At 42.4% G+C, this 18918-nt stretch overlaps 1 protein-coding gene and 1 long non-coding RNA gene across 8 annotated transcripts in view; both read left to right on the forward strand.

The window, feature by feature from the left end:
- FAT3 (FAT atypical cadherin 3) overlaps nt 1-18918 on the forward strand; it is a 706846-nt gene that overhangs the window by 341790 nt on the left and 346138 nt on the right. The gene's annotated exons all lie outside the window — the stretch shown is intronic.
- LOC146399792 (uncharacterized) lies at nt 8367-14186 on the forward strand. The gene is made up of 2 exons (XR_014814942.1): nt 8367-8997; nt 10462-14186. It is a non-coding gene; the product is annotated as an uncharacterized LOC146399792 (long non-coding RNA).

The following is an 18918-nucleotide window of genomic DNA, read 5'->3' on the forward strand; positions in this document are numbered from 1 at the left end:
GTTTGGAAGGGGGCAGTGTCAAGGTAATAAAAAAATCAAAATATTTTCTTTGGGGTATACCTGTAGTCATGTAGAATATAAATCACAGCATAAATGTAGGTTTTATTTAAGAAACTAAATATTATTATTGGTAATAGCTGCTTTAGTTGAGAAAGGGAGAGCTCAACATTGTCTGAAAGATCACAGAGGATCTAGACTCTGAACTCATTCCCTCTTTATTAACTCAGCAAAGTTAAAACTTTGCGTACTATGTGTCAGGCACTTCCTAGAGTGTGGAGCTCTCCAGCAAATAAGACACATGGTTGCTGCCATCGTGGAGCTCGGGGTCCAGTGGGGCACATGGACAGATGGGGAGATGTGATAGACCCTCTGATGAGACAAGGTTCTATGGAAATGGCAGGTCGGGGGGACAGTGGACCTGGATTGCAGAGGTCTGGGGATGGGTTGTGTATAAACCCAGAGATGGAGGTGTGGGGGAGGCCATTCTGGGAGGGAGCCCACATGAAGAGGATGAGAACATGGAATGTCTATACGGGGCATTGTGCTAAACACTTTCCATGCAGCACCTGTTGTAATTCTCACAACATTGTTAAGTAGTATGTGTATTATTGACTGAGGTCAACTGACTTGCCCAAGGTCACACAGCCAGCAGATGGAGAAGCAGAATTCTAATTTAGGTCTGCATCATGGAGAGCTGTACTCTTACGAAACTGCATATGGGAAAGGATTTCAGTGAACAGTTAAAACAGGACTTTAAACATGACTTGATAAGAAGATATGTCTACATACATGGATCTTCTCCTGGCACCTGAAGCTAATGCTTGGATCTCACCTCGGGCCCCCCTCCTGGGAGTTGCTTCAGCCTGTCTTTGGATGTGACCCAGATTGCTCAGTCCTGTGGCCCAAATGAGGCTGAACCTCAGACATACCATCATCCACTCTCTGTACCTTTGATCTGGTCTCTCTAGGGCAGGGCTAAGTCCAAGGGGTTTCTATGGACCAACTGGAGGCCAGCAAACATCCACAATTTCAGTAGATGTCTGGATTCAGCCTGGGAGTCATTCTCTGAAAGAACCTCTAGTGGAAATTACAAGGTTCAAATCTGCTTCCTTGGGACTTTCTAAATCTCTGTACTCCTGGAAAATTATTCTGTCAATACCAACCGTCTCTGCCAACTTTAAAGCATGGGCTCTAATTCTCTCTTGACTTTTGTATTTAAAACAGGGAGACTTATTCTTTAGGCTTCCTTCCATCTGACCTGTTTCACTATTGCAGTTTGCTTAGGTGATCTTTGTTCTTTCCGTGTGTGTGTGTGTGTGTGTGTGTGTGTGTGTGTGTGTGTGTGTGTGTGTGTTTTCTCAGCAATAAATGTTTCCTCAACTTCTCTATTGAAATTTGGGTTGACATAATTTTCATGGACCTTGAAGTCCAGCCTTTCATATTTTTTCCATATTTTACGACGATTGCTTGCTACTGCAGAAACAGAAGACAGGCCAGGAATGTTTGTGTCTTTTACAATTCTCTATTAGATTAGAACACTCAAGAAATTACTGAAACTGCTACACTTGCTCATGTCATTACAGGAAATATTATGGGCTTGTCATTGTGACAGTGAAGCATCTATAGACTAAATTTTTATTTTGTTTTGTTTTATTTTATTTTTTGTCTTTTTGTCCTCTTAGGGCTGCACCTGTGGCATATGGAGGTTCCCAGGCTAGGGGTTTAACTGGAGCAGTTGCCACCGGCCTGCACCACAGCCACAGCAACGCCAGATCTGAGCCACGTCTGCAACCTACACCACAGCTCATGGCAACACGGGATCCTTAACCCACTGAGGGATTGAACCCACAACCTCATGGTTCCTGGTCACATTCGTTTCCACTGCACCATGATAGGAACGCATAGACTAAAATTTTAAATAACTCTTTGAGCTAAGGTTTGTTGCCATTCAGTAATATTTCTCAGGTATTACTTTTTTCAAATTTTAGGATTAAAAAAAAAGAAAGACTATCTAGTAAGGCTAGAATGTGACAAATTCAGTGAGGTATGAGATAATCCTGTCTTCATGTTTCTCAGGGCATATCGTATTTTGTCTTAGCACAGCCTTCTTGCCTTTGGTATGCTCAAAGAAATTAATTTGACTGTTTATGATGTTATTTAATTTTCAATAATTATTCAAGCATGTATAACCACAGACATCTATGTAGTAGGCAGATGGATCAGCAATTGTGCATGTAATTAGAAATAACCCTTGAAATACAAAAGTAGATTTTAATATTCAGCATCTAAAGAATTGCTAACATTACAAATTGCCCATACCCTGGGGTTGCAGCCAGTGATGCAACTATAAGAATTCAGCTATAAGAATTCAAATGAAAATGTCAGCCTTCTCAGCACCAAGCAGTTACTGAATTACAGTAGAAAATTATGGCAGAATCACTTAAAGGGATACTCCTTCTTTGACATAAAAACGTGATGTGTTTGTAACTAATTATAATTTGAATAATTACATTTTAAATACTTTAGTTTTGAGTGTCTCATTTTAGAGCAGGTCACACACTCAAGTGGAAAAAGTCATATTTAAAAATCATGTTAGTAAGTGCCAGTTCACTTTGAGATTCTTACAGAGAGAAAAATAAAACATTCTATTGTCAAAATATATAAGGAATGCACTTCATTTCCTGTTGGGAGGGACAGAGTCTTATGGTGAAATGAGTTCTGGTTTTAGTTGAATGGGTTCTGGATTCAAGTCCTTGGGTCTGCTGTTTATAAGATAGCTTGAAGCCAGTTTCTTAACGTCTCAAGATTTGTTGCTGTTTTTGCTATAGTGGCCACAGTTCTCTTTTACCACCGTCCCTAACACCCTTGATAAAGTCTCTTTTTATTGGGGGGGAGGGTCATACCAGTGGCATATGGAAGTTCCCAGGCTATGGATCAAATCAGAGCCCCAGCTGCTGGCCTACACCACAGCCACAGCAGCACTGGATTGGAGCTGCGTCTGCAACCCACAGCACAGTTCACGGCAACCCCAGATCCTTAACCCACTGCAAGGGGCCAGGGATTGAATCTGCATCCATGCCAAATATCAGACATTTTCCACATTTTTTTTCAAGTAATCATAATGTTTGTGGAGTTATCTACTTTGTGCCAAGCTAATGAAACCCAAGTATTGGCTTCAAAAAACTTACCCAGCAGATAAATCCCTTTCCTTAAGATGAATTGTGTGCCGTGTGTGTCCTGTGTGTTGTTGCCAGTCTCTTTGCTGGCTGTGGGCACCCCGGGGGCTGTCATCGGGAAAAGTATGACAAGTCCTTCCTGCCTCTTCTGGTTCTGGTGTGTCTGCTACACAGAAGCTCGTGACTGGGGGCTTTGGCACCCCTGGGAATTAGAGAGCTGCTCACACTTTCTATTCATTCGTCTGACTCTGCTAATTCACGTGGTCTCTTAGAAAGAGAAGACTTCATATTACAGAGGCATGATTTTCAATCCTTTGGTCATAACAAAAATGTTGAGACCAACAAAAAAAAATTTTATCTCATTTTGGTTTTGTCCCCTATGGTATCTAGAACTAGTTGGTGCTTTAAACTGAAAATTTGCAGAGTTACCACAATCCCAGACACATTTTCTATTCCTGGAAAACATGCTGGCTTGATGAGTTGATTTCGAGATTCTGTGATCGTCACTATCATGGCTCGGTAGGGACTGTACTGCCGTGTTAACGATTTAAGTAGCTGAGTGTGAAATGAAAAAATATGTTTCCTTCGGCGATGGTTAGAAATACTATTTTTATGTAACTTGACCTTGGAAATAACTTGAACTGCCTGCCATAAAATTAGTTTTAAATGGAAATGAGATGTTGTGGTTGTTTGAAGATGTTTTCCTTTTTTTTTTTTTTTTTTTATTATTAAGCCAAGTACCTTCTGGGTTAACAGTTTGTGTATCGTTAACTCCTGGGACAAATGTGTTTTTTCTTTGAGGCTTGTATTGCTTTGTTCATCCAGCCGTGTCTAGGCCACCTCTGGTCAGTTCGTGCTGAGCTAACACCCACAGCCCAGCCAAGCAGGGAAGCTCCTCTTATCGCTAGCCCTTTGTGCCTTGCATTCTGAGCAGAAAGGAAAAGCGGTGGCCTGGGTTGACTAATCCTGGCAGCCACCCACGCTCCTCCCTGCTGGTCCAGAGTAAGACTCAGCCCAGTCATTTGCAGAAGCGGCAGTACTCACAGATTTGTTGGGAGGAGTTGGTGATGTTTTATGTTTTTAATGCAAAAATGCACAAACGTACATAAATTATCCCACTCACCCCAAATCTTACAGTTTTCATCCTTTTCTGTCACTTATTGGTTAGCAGTGTGCACTCTGGGTTGACATCCACATTCTGCTATGATGGGGCTTATGGTTAGGCAGGTTCAACAAAAATCCCAAAAGCTTCCCAGTGCTCATTTGAAAAAGGAGACTGAAAAATAAATAAATAGGAGACTAAAATAGTGCTGTCCATGCTGGGTTATGGTGAGGGTTAGGCGGAGTAATGCAGGCGCAGCGATTAAATCGACACCTGGAATATCTTGAGTACGAAACACGTGGTGGCTGTGACAGGTGTTTTTATGAGTTTGCCCATCCGTAGCCAGCTCACTGTAGAGGACTTCATCTTTCTGGAAACCATCTCAAGTAGAGGCTGTTCTCTTCTCCGGCATTAACGTGGAAGAGGAGGATGGAAGGTAACCTGTTCAATCTCTTGCCCTAATTTCTCTCCACTCTTTTAGCTGTCCTCTCCCAGCCTCCCAGATGTTTTTTTCACGAACTGTATGCTCATCGTCACCTTCTCTCCGCTTGTCTTCACCCTTATCCTCAGGCCCTGCAGTGACTTCGTGATGATGATCCAACATTCATCCCTTCAGACAAAATCCACTTCTCTACTCTCCAGGTCATTTGCATAGCAAAGCCAGTATGTTTTCCTGGAGCCTTACCCCTGAACCTGAATTCTCACAATCCCGAGGTCTTCTTTTTCTATCCATATGCCTCCCGACCTAGTGAAGAGTCATGGTGATTTCTTCCTGAATTTGTGTGGTCATGGTCTAAGGCTCGGCAAGGAGCCTGCTACTCTCCAAGGTGCTGAAATACAATAAAGAACACAGTTTCCACACTCAGTTTATCAGTCCAGACCTTGGGGTCCCAGTTTTGTCTGTGAATATTAGACAGCCAAGCCCCACTAGAGGAAGGGGAAAAATGTCACAGCTCATTACAAACTATTTACAAAAGCCCCATCTTTGACACAATCCCAGCACGAACCACACAGTGAATGGTAACCTCCTGTGTACTTACCTGACTCCCATCTCAACTCTGAGCTCCGTACCCCGTTTCAAATGTCTCTGTGCCCAATCCAAACTTGGCACAGTGGGGTTTCAATTACAATTTGAATACAGGTTGTTTAATATGTTTCTCACTTTCAGCTTTGTGAGTAGATGCTATGTGCTGGTTGAAAACACATTTTTCATATTTTTTCTTCTTCTTTTTTTTAACTCTCAATCCCATTCCTCCCAGTTTGTCTTTCAGACTTTTCCACTAAACCCTCTACTCTTCCCTCTTCACTTTACAGAAGAATTTGGCTCATATTTTCTCAAGGATGTTGACACTGCCTTATGAGAGTTCCCTTGCCTTCCCTTTAAGTTGCTTCTACTTTCACTGTACCCCACTACCCCTTGTGATGGGAGGCAGTGGGAGGGATTGCAGGGCCTCTCTTCCTCCCAGGATGCTCCTTCACCTGTTCTTGTTTGTTTGTTTGTCTTTTTAAGGCCACACCCACAGTATATAGAAGTTCCCAGGCTAGGGGTCAAATTGGAGCTGAAGCTCCCGGCCTATGTCACAGCCACAGCAGTGCCAGATCGGAGCTGCATTTTCAACCTATAGCACAGCTCGTGACAATGCCGGATCCTTAACCTGCTGAGTGGGGCCAGGGATCGAACTCACATCCCCATGGATACTAGTCAGGCTCGTTACCACTGTGCCACAAGGGGAACTCCATCCACCTGTTTTGTCTACTCTGATTAGGTTGATGACCTGCCAAATAGCACAGGCTCAAAGGAAGCTTAACTGTTAAATGCCTTTCCCCAAATCTGTTCAGAGTTCTGACCTTAAACCAGTTAAAGTTCTTCTTGGCATAGTGGGTCCACGCACTGCATCTCTGTCCCTTCACTGCCTGCTTTGGGCCTTGTGGTCTGTGACCAACCTTCAAGCCAGAAATCAGCTCTGACTTCTCTCCTGTTTCACCCCTGCCCCCTGATCTCTGCATCCTTGACCTTGCCAAGATGGGATTGCTCCATTCTCGCTGAACGCTGGAGTTGATGCTGGGCTTACCCTGAATCCAGCCATGGTCTGGTGACAGCCTGCAGCTCTCTGCCCCTGTCAGACTGCAGGGAGCTTCTGTAAATTCATGAGCAGTAGAGGGGGTGATAAAAAAATTGTGCTTTCGTGAGGCTGTCCTGGTTTGGAAGGGAGGAAAATAGAATCATAAGATGCCTTCAAATGTCCTGAAATCTTGGCCTCTGGTGTGCTAAGAACCTAGCAATGTTCTGAATTGAATAAGGAGAATAAAAGAGTTCATCCTCTGTTCCTGAGGGGTGACTTATTTGGGGTAAAAATTCACCGGGACTGCCTTTGACAAAATGTGAAAGTTTCATAGGCCTGAAGGCTCTTGCCACGTATTTTATGGGCCTTATTTTGGAATGGCTTTTTTTTTTTTTTATTTGGCCAAGGTAGATGTTTCATACTATCATATCAGGCATTGGCTGCCAGCCTCTGGCTTGTGAGAAATGGCTTGAGATGTGAAGCATCGCATAAAAGGCCATCATTCTCTGAGATGGATCTGGGCATGCCTAAGACTTAGACCTCTGGCAGAGAGGGACATGTTCCAATTTCTATCCTCTCAGAGGCACCAGTGGTCGGGGGCTTATTCCAAGGAGCGTAATTACTGACCGCTGATAGGAATGTATTTGAATAACTCCAGAAAAATGTTTGTTTAGGTAAGAGGAAATTTTCCTTTCCTGAAGATAAGCTCTTGCCTAACCAGCATTAAATTACATTTCGAATGGTCTCTCAGAAGCCAAAGCATGAGTGCAGAGCGCAATTGTGTTCGTATGTGCTGGGTGTGTGTGTGTGTGTGTGTGTGTGTGTGTGTCTGTTTAAGCTGCTGAGTGCTTGTGTTCGTATGTGCTGGGGTGTGTGTGTCTGTGTGTGTCTAAGCTGCTGAGTGCTTAAACCTGCTTTTGTATTTTGAGGGTTATTTCTAGCAGGAGATGAGCCTGTCCAATTTATCTCTGGCACGGAGCAAGCCCTATTTGTCTCTGGCATGAAACAGGCTTAGCTCATCTGGTGCCGTCTCTGGTTATCACACTACTCAGCAGGGGTAATTTGTTTTGTTTTATTTCTGTCCTGAAAGGTAATTAATAATACAGGGGCAAAATTGTTTGTGTGGTGTTTTTATATTTTTGATTACACAGAGAAGAGTTTTTCAGGAGCCTTTCCAAATAGCTGCTTTGCACCTGGCTGGAGAACTGCTTTCCTCGACAGCAAAGAGCCTGCTTTGGGGAGACTTCTGGGGTTTATCCTTTCATCTTTGCACACCTCCAAGCCCCACTTGGAATGTGGGTCAAGGAGAATTTCAGAGGGTATTAAAACACAGAGCAGTGATGTTCCCATCGTGGCTTACACAGAAAAGGAGGAAATAGCGTCATAACGGGGATTTGAGGAGTATCCATGAGGTTGCGGGTTCGATCCCTGACCTCGCTCAGTGGGTTAAGGATCCAGCATTGCCGCGAGCTGTGGTGTAGGTTGCAGACGGGGCTCAGATCTGGCATTGCTGAGTTTGTGGTATAGGCCCATAGCTGCAGCTCCAATTCAACCCCTCGCTTGGGAACCTCCATATGCTATGGGTGAGGCCCTTGGCAAAAACAAAAAACAAACACACGCAGATCAGTAAATAGTAACACTGAGCAGAGCCTTTATTGTTCAGCACCGTTTTCTGGCTTCTGCCAATGATTAAAAAGAAATCCTTCGGAGTGCTCTAACACACTAGGTGTGTGTGTGCTCACTTCTCGCCAAATATCTTATTTCATCTTCATCACAACCAGTAAAGTCATTATTGTTAGTCTCCACTCCAGAGGCAAGGAACGTGGGACTTAGTAATGTAGTGTTTATAGGCTGCTTTTTCATGTTACCAGTAATTCTTCTCAACCCTAAGGTCTCAGTCAGTGTTCCTGGAGTGGCAGACTTGGTCTGGGGTGCCCGGGTCTGAAGGTTGGGGTTGTAGCTCATTGGCGATCCCTTGCTCCCCTTTGGAAGCTGTTTGTATTTTCCACCTGCTGGTGGTTGTCAGGGGATAATGCAGGCCACTGAAACTGGATAATTCTGAGTTTTCAGTACATACAGGAAATATGGCACTTGTCCTTGTAGTTCTGTAAGTTCGGTGTGATGGTTCCTTTTGTTTGTTTGTTTTCAGAAGTGATAAACTGAGGTTTCGAGAGAGTGAGTGACTTTCCCCCAATCATTCAGTTAGCAAGTACTGGACTTGGAATTCAAACCTATGTTCATTAACCTCAAATCCCCGTTATGATGCTATTTCCTCCTTTTCTGTGATGCCAGATATATTTTTACCCTTAGCCCCCCCCCCCAACTTGGCAACCATAAGTCTGTTCTCTATGTTTGCGAATCTGATTCTGTTTCATAAATAAGTTCATTTATGTCACATTTTAGATTCCACATATAAATGATATCATGCAATATTTGCCACTCTCTGACTTAATTTACTTAATATGGCAATCTGTAGGTCCATCTATGTAGCTTCAGAGGGCATTATTTCATTCTTTTTTATGGCTGAGTAATAATCCATTGTTTATATACCACATCTTTGTGCATTCATCTGTGGACGGGCATTTAGGTTGCATCCATGTCACATGGTGATTTTTGTTTTTTTTTTTTTTTATGGCCAAGCCCACAGCACCTGGAAGTTCAAAGGCCAGGGACTGAATACGAGCTTCAAGTGCAGCAACGCCAAATCCTTTAACCCACTACATGGGGCCTGGGATGGAACCCCCACTCTGCAGCATTCCGAGCCACTGCAGGTGGATTCTTAACCCGCTGTGCCACAGCGGGAACTCCATCACATGGTGATTTTGATCTACATTTGTCTAATGGCTAATAATGTAGAGTATCTTCTTGCCTATTTTTACACCTTCTTTATAGGAGTATCTATTCTTTATAGAATTGTCACGTACTTTGCCCATTTTTAAATAGAGTTATTTTTCTTTTGTTAAAATTGATTTGTAGGCATTCTTTATATATTCTAGGTATAAGTCACTTATCAGATGTATAATGACGGTATGGTGTGCAAATATGGTCTCCCCTTCCGTGGATTGTCTTTTACTTTTTGATAGTGTCTTTTGAGGAACAAGAGGTTTTAATTTTGATGACATCTAGTTTATCTGCTCATGTCTTCTGTTATTCATGCTTTTGGTGGCACATCTAAGAACATGTTGCCAAATCCATAGTCACAAAATTTTACCCCATTCTTTCCTACTTGCTTTTATGGTTCTAAGACATATTTTTCTTTTTAAGGGGTATATCCTCTGGTTTGAGAATACTGGAATTTGTTGAAAACCAGTTTTTTTTCTACTCATGACCATAGAAGCTTCTGTCATCCAATTTTAGCCTTAGATTTTTAAAGATCTCCATACCCCCAATCAAATACCATTTTTCTTCGTTATAACTGCTAGGCTTCCTCTCATTAGGGTTTTGCTGTTATTTATTGGTCCTTTTGTGAGTTATGTATTTCAGCTTCTGTGATTTATCTATGGCTTGTGTTTGGTGATTATTCTGTTGCTCTTACAGATCGGCCTTCTAAACATTTCTGTAGAAATACTGGAGTATTTACTTCAAAAACTTTTCATATTTTGGAATTCAGAGAGAACCTTTTAGAAAAGGAAGAATACCTGTCAATGCACTATGCTTTTATATTATCAACTTTTTTGACAGAATAGTTAAAAAGAGATTTAAGACTGGTTAGGCAGCACTTATCAGTAGGAAAGAAAATTTCTCTTTCAGTTACTTAATAGCCTATCTGAGGCACTTGCAAGGAAAATTCTCCAAATTTCACAGATGTTTTTGTCACTACAGTACCCTAGTGTATGCAGCGTGGCTGACACTTTTATCGCTTTTCTCCTTCAGTATTGACAGTCTTTCAGATTCTTCTACTGTGTGTGTGTACGTATGTGTGTGTGTGTTTACCCATTATGACACTTGCATCTGCCTCATACATCAATGCTATCTGCCTTATGTTTTAATAATGTTCTAAAAGCTCCTTGAAAGGGAAGTACAGCATTTACCTATTTACTTGTTTAATTTTCTTTTTCTCTCTCCCTCTTTTTATTTATTTTTTTTTCCTCTTTAGGGCTGCACCCAGGGCGTATGGAAGTTCCCAGGCTAGGGGTTGAATCAGAGCTGCAGCTGCCAGCCTACACCACAGCTACAGCAATGCCAGATCCTTAACCCACTGATCAAGGCCAGGGATCGAACCTGCATCCTCATGGATACTAGTCTGATTCATTACCACTGAGCTACAACGGAAACACCTATTTGTTTAATATTTGTAAGATTTCCACCACAATCCATGCAGTCAAAAGTAATTTAAATTATTGAACTGTATTGCTTTACATGTAGGAATTTATCCAATTCCATAAAAGATGTTGTTTTTTGTGGTTCCTGTGACTTTCCTCTTTTGTTTGCTCAGAGGGAATAGGACATTTGTTTCTGACTGGCATCAACCATTTGATAATTTGAAATAAATGCCTCTTGCCCATTGAAGAAGGGGTATTTGGGGATGTTGATCTTAATAATATCTATATTCATTTACTAAGTCGAATAATTAAATTTTCTGCCCAAGGTCAGTCTCCCCTTGACTCTTTGGCCCTGTCATCTCCGCAGCAGTGTTAGCTGATCCCTTAACCGGGCTCTGCTTAGTGCTGATTCTCACTTTCCAGCCTTTCACCAGCAACATAAAGTTTTCATACATGAGTTAGTACTCGATATTTATGTGCATATGTGATGTGTATATGTAGCTGCCCCCTGTACAAGGCAGCCACATATACACATACACTCTACAAAGCAGGAATATTTTTTATTTTTTATGGAAACTATCCTGTGTGCCTCCTCTTTCTGCATTTTACATGTTTTCTAGAATAACCCCTTGCATATTGAAAGCTGAGACATGTATTTATTATTTTAATTCCTATTTGCCCAGCTACCTTTTTTTTTTGGTCTTTTTAGGGCCGCACCTGCAGCTTATGGAGGTTCCCAGGCTGGGTGTCAAATCAGAGCTGTAGATGCTAACCTACACCACAGCCACAGCAACACAGGATCCAAGCTGCATCTGCGACCTACAGCACAGCTCACGGCAACGCTGGATCCTTAACCCACTGAGCAAAGCCAGGGATCGAACCTACATCCTCCTCGACACTAGTTGGGTTCATTATCCACGGAGCCACAATGGTAATGCCTATTCTCCCAGTTACTCTTATATAAATTATGTAGCCTTGCTGAGCCTCAGTCATCTTACCTGTACAATGGATATTATATCTAACAGTGCATAACAGAATTTTTATGAACAGCTTTGATTTTTGGACAGTATTTGGAAAGAGACGGAGAAGGGGCTTCTGTCTCTTCTTTCTCTGCTGTCCTCCGCCCATATAGTCTTCTTCCCCAAGGCCAATGTCATCTGTGGAGTAATTGCTCAGAGAATATTTTCTGATTGGTTTTTGGGTAACTGTCTTAGTCTCTGAATATATAAAGAATTATCTGTCCATAGTATTGGCCCTGAAGAAGCCATAGAAAATATGTGAGGAGGGCAGATCAACTGTGAGTAATCGTGGAGGTTTACTAACACACAGTGGTCTCCTAACTTTTGTTCATGCACTCCGATCCGTAAAACAATGTGAGCCATCCCCTCAATATTTTGTGATCAATGGAAAAATATATTTATGTCAACCAACGTCAAAAACTAAAGGGTTATCCAAATATGTTTTTATTATTAACAATAATTTTAAAAAACCTCAATGTTCTTTAACTTTCAACCAAGAGATATGAACCAAGGATTGGCATTATGATAAATGACTCATTTGAACTGAGAAATGCAATCAATTCTTGAGACTGACATTCCCTCAACCTAACCTGCTTGGAAACCCAATTTAAAATCCACCCCTTTTACCAATGGGGAGGGGAAGGAGGGGAATTGTAGGGGTGGGGGATTGAGAAACTACTGGGTGTGAGATAGGCTCAAGGATGTATTGTACAATGCGGGGCATGTAGCCAATGTTTTGTAATAACTGTAAATAGAAAGTAACCTTTAGGAGTTTCCATCGTGGCTCAGCAGTTAACAAACCTGACTAGTATCGTTGAGGATCAGGTTCAATACCTGGCCTTGCTCCGTGAGTTAAGGATCCGGTGTTGCCATAGCTGTGGTGTAGGTCGAAGAAAAAGCTCGAATCCAGCGTTGCTTTGTGTATATGTAGCTGCCGCCTGTACAAGGCAGCCACATATACACATATAGTCTACAAAGCAGGAATATTTTTTATTTTTTATGGAAACTATCCTGTGTGCCTCATATGCTACAGGTGCAGTCCAAAAAAAAGAAACCTTATATGCTACAGGTGCAGCCCTAAAAAAAAATAAAAGAAAGTAACCTTTGAAGTTGTATTTGATTTTTTTAAAAAAATTTAAATTAAAAAAAATTCACCCTTTTCAGGCAATGCAAAGTATTATTGAATGTTGGCTTAGCCACCTGGCACTGTTTTAGGCACTGAATGAATACACACAGCCTCTCTCCTTAGGCAAGTCAGCCTGCTATTGAGAGAGCAGCAGAGTGGGCACAAGCAAAATGCATTTGTAATTTCTAAATATATTTATGTTCACCTTCCCCCCAAATCAGATGAAATTAAGTTTTACCCAATTCTAATATCCAGATTATCGTTGGCACCGCCCTTTATCCATGAGGTAGGTGGTAACCTGCCGGTTGTAATATTCACAGTATCCTTGAAGGCATCATCAAATACTGGGGAAGCAGACAATTAAGACATTTTTATATTGTGCATATGCTTTAGAGTGAGCCAAAAGTTGTAGGTGACGATATTTTGTTGTGACTGATGCCAGCAATGCAAAGAACAGAAAAAAATGTGTTCCTATTAGATACACAAAAGTGTAACAGAACCTCAGGTAGTCATTAGATCACTGTGACTAGATTGGTTATTATCTACAGTCCTTAAAATCCTGGCTGTCTCTCCATTATTAACAGGATAAAGTCCATTCTCCTTGGCCTGGCAAACAGGCAGCCTCTGGCCCCTACCTGCTTTTTAAACTTGTTAACTTTTTTTTTTTTTTGTGCATTTATGCATGCCTTGAATGTCATCCTCTCCCTGTTTACCTGGCAGTTTCCAACTTGTCCTTCAAATTCTGCTGAAAGATCATCCCTCCGTGAAGCCAAACCTGATGTTTTTAGATGGTTACCCACGTTGTGTTCTGACCTCTGGTGGTTTCTCCACCTGGATGCCTGTCAACCCTTAGGTCATTGAATTTTAATTATCCTGATTCTTCTCTTTTCCCGACTAAACTGAACTATTGGCACCACCTCATCCTCATGCAAACCAGTGGTTTTAGTCAACAGGCACTTGAAAAGATGCTCAGGATTGCTAATTACCAGAGAAATGCAAATCAGAACTACAGTGAGGTATCACTTCACACCAATCAGAACAACCATCATTAAAAAGTCTAGAAGGAGTTCCCTCTGTGGCGCAAGGGGACCGCTGGTGTCTTGGGACACTGGGAAGCGAGTTCAGTCCCCAGCTGGGCACAGGAGGTTGAGTTTCCAAGTTGCCGCAGCTGCAGCTTGGGTCACAAATGTAGTTCAGGTCTGATCCCTGGCCCAGGAACTCCATATACTGTGGGGTGGCCAAAAATTAAGAAAAAAAAAAAGTCTACAAACAATAAATGCTGGAGAGATTGTGGAGGAAAGGGAACCCTCCTATGCTGTTGGTATGAACCTAAATTGGTGCAGCCACTCTGGAGAAGAGTATGGAGGTTCTATAAAAACTAAAAATAGAACTGCCATATGATCCAGTATTGTCACTCCTGGGCACATATTCAGAAAAACACAGAAACCTTAATTAAAGAAGATACATACACCCCTATGTTTATAGCAGCACCATTTACAATAGACAAGACGTGGAAGCCACCTAAATGTCCATGGACAAATGAATGGACTAAGAAGATGTGGTACACATACACAATGGAACACTATTCAGCCATAACAAAGAATAAAATATTGCCATTTGAAGCAACATGGCTGGACCAAGAGATGATTATACTAAGTGAAGTAAGTCAAAGACAAAAAATATATGATATCGTTTCTATGTGAAATCTAAAAAAATAATACAAATAAGCTAATTTACAAAACAGAAACAGACTCACAGATGTAGAAAACAAACTTACGGTTTGTATGAGAATAACAGATGCAAACTACCATACATACGATAGATAAACAATAAGAATTTACTGCATAGGAGTTCCGGTCGTGGCGCAGTGGAAACGAATCTGACTAGAAACTATGAGGTTGCAGGTTTGATCCCTAGTGGGTTGAGGATCTGGCGTTGCCAAGGGCTGTGGTGTAGGTGGCTGATGCAGCTTGGATCTGGTGTTGCTGTGGCTGTGGTGTAGGCAGGCAGCTGTAGCTCTGATTAGACCCCTAGTGTTGGAACCTCCATATGCCATGAGTGTGGCCTTAAAAAGCAAAAAAAAAAAAAAAAAAGAAAGAATAATTTACTATATAGCACAGGGAACCATATATTCAATATCTTATAATAAACTCTAATAGGAAAAAAAATGGAACAAAAAAGAATGTAGATATATACATTTATGTGTGTGTGTAACTAAATCACTTTGCTGTACCCCAAAACTAACCCAATATTGTAAATCAATGATATTTCAATTAAAAAAAAAAAAAAGAACACCTGGGGTTTTGCTTCAGAGACCATTCTGGGTACAGCTTGACTTTCAGGTTTTAAAAGGTCTTCTTTTCCCCCCCTTATGTCTACTCCATCGGGTGTCACATGACTGAAGTTCCTTGAGCAGGTAGCCACGCCCTCTGTTTTCCCATAAAGTAGAAGCTTCTGGTGGATGCAGCATGGTCGTGGCTAAGCTGGAGGCCAATCGGCCTGGGAGCAATGCCAGCTCTCCTGCATACTCACTCTGTGATCTTAAGTTACATAACTTCTACGTGCCTCAATTTCCTTTTCTGTGAAATGAAAATAACAAGCATACCTATTTCATGGTGGTGTTACGAGGTTGGAGTAATGTGGTCATAAAGACACAGCTGGTAGGACATGGAATAAATGTAGCTACTGGTGTCAAAACGCAAAGTCTATGCAAGCACACAAAAGTACGCATGGCCTTCGGTTAAAGGATAAATGACATTATCGTTGATGGCGTGTTTTGAATGTTTGATGTGGTATTTGGAGGGAGGGCGTATCAACCACAGGAAAAAAGGGAAACAGGGATGAGACCGGGACACTAAACGCACTATTACTTGCATTTTCCCAAAAGAAAGCGGTAAGTTTGGTAGATTTCCTATTGCCCTGATGGGAAATTGAGCAGAAACACTGCTGCTCGTGTAATTTTTGTGGTCACCGGTCTCACCGCTGTTTTCCCCAAGAGCAAAGGCTGACTGCACTCTGTATCTGACTGCATTCCTAAGAAGTTGAATGGACATGACCCCTCTCGATGAAAGTTTGCCCCTTTAATTTGATCATTTTGCATATTTAATAAACTAGAATGCTCACAGCCTCGTTAGGAGACTGGTGTCTGCTGTGGGAATTGCAGGCCTTTACCATCTCAGCACCTCATCGCAATAATTGGTTGGAAAAGTGATTTCCAACAGCTCGTGCTATCTGGAGCTCCGAGTGTGCACTTCATCTCACCGCAGGCCTCCTTGTCAGCCTGTGGCGTATTACTGCTCGCTTTTGTCTGACGATGTATGTTCCTTTAATATCTCCGACAGCAATATCACGATTTTGGTGGGTGATGCTAATTGTGGTCACTGTGTCCTTAACAGTTATGTGTAGTGAAACTGGACTGGAATTGTTGAGCCAAGGAGAATACGAATATGCCATAGTTGGCTAGAATGAAAAACTGTAACCGACAAGTTAAATTCACTCCTCAGCTCTCTATTCGCTGGCGGCACTTATCCGCTTCTGTCATGTAATAATAATAACAGATGCACCTGCTGCATCTGTCCTCTTGAGGGCAAGCTCCCTGAGAGTGGCCCGGCTCTTGGTCATCTGGCGTTTGCATGTAAAGCGACTTCAGCATGTATGACTCCTCAGTAAATATCTGATTTAGGACGACATGAGTGAGAATCTAAACATCGCATTGGATGATCATTAGTGATGGTATCTTGGGAAATTTTCATAATGTTTGGATTACAAAAAATGGTAAATATACAAAACCAAAGGAAAAAGAGTAGTGTAACAAACCCCTATAGATCCATCATCCAGCTACAACAGCCATCAGCCCTTGGTCAATCTTATTTCATCTATACCCCTAGCATTCCTGTCACTTGTCAGCCTTTTTTTTTTTTTTTTTTTTTAATGGCCACGCCTGCAGCACATGGAAGGTTCTGGGCCAGGGATTGAATTCAAGCCACAGCTGCTACCTACACTGCAGCTGCAGCAATAACAGATCCTTTAACCCACTGGGCTGGGCTTGGGATTAAACTCATGCCTCAGCAGTGACCTGGGTCACTGCAGTTGGATTCTTAACCCACTGTACCACAGTGGAAACTCCTCATCCGACGATTTTGAAGAAAATATATAGAAGCAATTTTGACACTTACGTGTAGATAACTCAATAAATTAAATAAATATACAACTTATTTTGCATGGCTTTTTTAATGCTACCGATTGAAAAAGAAAAAAAGAAAAAAAAAGCATAGTTCTAATCTAATTGGACCCTGTTTTGACCACACAGAACCCGTCTTCTCCAGGGTTTCTCAAGAGTCTCATTGTTGAATAGCTAGTGGACCTGAACTACCTGCAAAGCATTATTTCAGTGTCAGAAGCTTGTTAATTTGTTCATTTATCCTCCGAGGGTGAAATGCCTGTCCTCTGTGGAGCATTCAGTAAAGGTGTGGACCACCATTGTATAATTCTTCTAAGCCAGGGACCACATTGGGTGCTCTGATTAAAAATAAAAAGAAATTTTCTGGAGCTCCCTTCATGGCTCAGTGGTTAGCGAACCCGACTAGGATATATGAGGATGTGGGTTCGATCTCCGGCCTTGATCAGTGGGTTAAGGATCAGGCATTGCTGTGAGCTGTGGTGTAGGCCAGCAGCTGCAGCTCCAATTCGATCTGTGGCCTGGAAACTTCCATATGCCATGGGTGCAGCCCTAAAAAGCAAAAAAAATAAAACCAAATTTCTTCCTAGCCCTTTTGAAAACTCTTTAGCTAGAAACATCGGGATCTTTTAGATTCTATCAAAAGAGCCTCGAAGTGAAGCATGAAAGAAGAGGACAAAGGAGAAGACCTTGGACATGGAGAAGGGAACTGGGTGAGCAGGTCAGGTGCAGAGGGATGGGGGCTCCTGAAGGATGCCCCCCCCCCCCCCGCGCTTAGGAACTCTGCCACACCCCACCTATAGCCAAAGCCTAACCATCCGCAGACTCTTAGGTTCAGTTCAGTCTGTGCAGCCCTTTCACAGAGTGACTGTCACCTCCGGTCCCCACCATCCAGGGGCACCTTGCTCCCCGTTGCAGTTTTTCCATGGCTTAAGTTCTGCGAGATGTTACTTTTGGCCTGAAACTTGAACTGTTGTCAGCTCACTGATGTGTCTTCTGTGCCAGCCTGGTAAGACCAGGACAGCCACTGTCACCTTTGCTTTCCGTCTCTATGTTTCTCCTCTCGCTGGTCCTTGGTGTCTTCCTCGGTCCAAATCCCCGGTCTCTCTTGCTTCTTCTCCCCCATTTTGATTACCTTCCACATCTGTCTTTTTTTCCTCTTGCCATCCCCCTTCCTGTTTTCTTCTGGCTTTCTTCTTGGGTGAAAGCATTCAGGGACGTAGCGTTGCTGTACATCTGAAACCGTGGGAAACTTCAGCATTGCCTGGCACAGATTTGGGGATGCAAGGGACGCTTGAAGTCCTCACCCTCAGATTGACATTTGGCTCTTATAGCCCTCGTGGGTCCCTGACCCATAAGTCCCCTTGTTCATTCAGATGGTGTTGGCTGAGTGTTACCATGTCACCGGAAATTCACATCGGCATGAAGGAGACAGGCGCTGCTCCCCTGGGGCTCACTCCCCAGTGTGACTTACAGTGAAGCATCAGGCCTCTAAAAGACATCATTCATTGTACAGTTTAAATCGAAAGACAGAGTTCCCTGGTGCCCTATCTCGTTAGGGATGGCATTGTCACTGCTGCGGCAAGAGTTCCATCCCTGACCCGGGAACCTCCACATGCTACAAGTGTGGCCAAAAAAAAAAAAAAAAGGAAACAAATAAATTAGAATATCTTATTAGAGGTCTACAGTTTTAATGATATTATTCACTTTTAGTTACTGTATTATTCTGTCAATAAGTTTTGTAGGTAATTTTTATTTATTTGTTTATTTATTTGTCTTTTTGCTATTTCTTTGCACCGCTCCCGCGGCATATGGAGGTTCCCAGGCTAGGGGTCGAATCGGAGCTGTAGTCCCCGGCCTATGCCAGAGCCACAGCAACACAGGATCCAAGCCGCGTCTGCAACCTACACCACAGCTCACGGCAACGCCGGATCGTTAACCCACTGAGCAAGGGCAGGGACCGAACCCGCAACCTCATGGTTCTTAGTCGGAT

Source organism: Sus scrofa, chromosome 9, assembly GCF_054392235.1.
Source record: "Sus scrofa isolate SSC_HxYL_T2T_F1_AM1 chromosome 9, Sscrofa_HxYL_maternal_Yorkshire_Landrace_v2.0, whole genome shotgun sequence".
NCBI lineage: Eukaryota > Metazoa > Chordata > Mammalia > Artiodactyla > Suidae > Sus > Sus scrofa.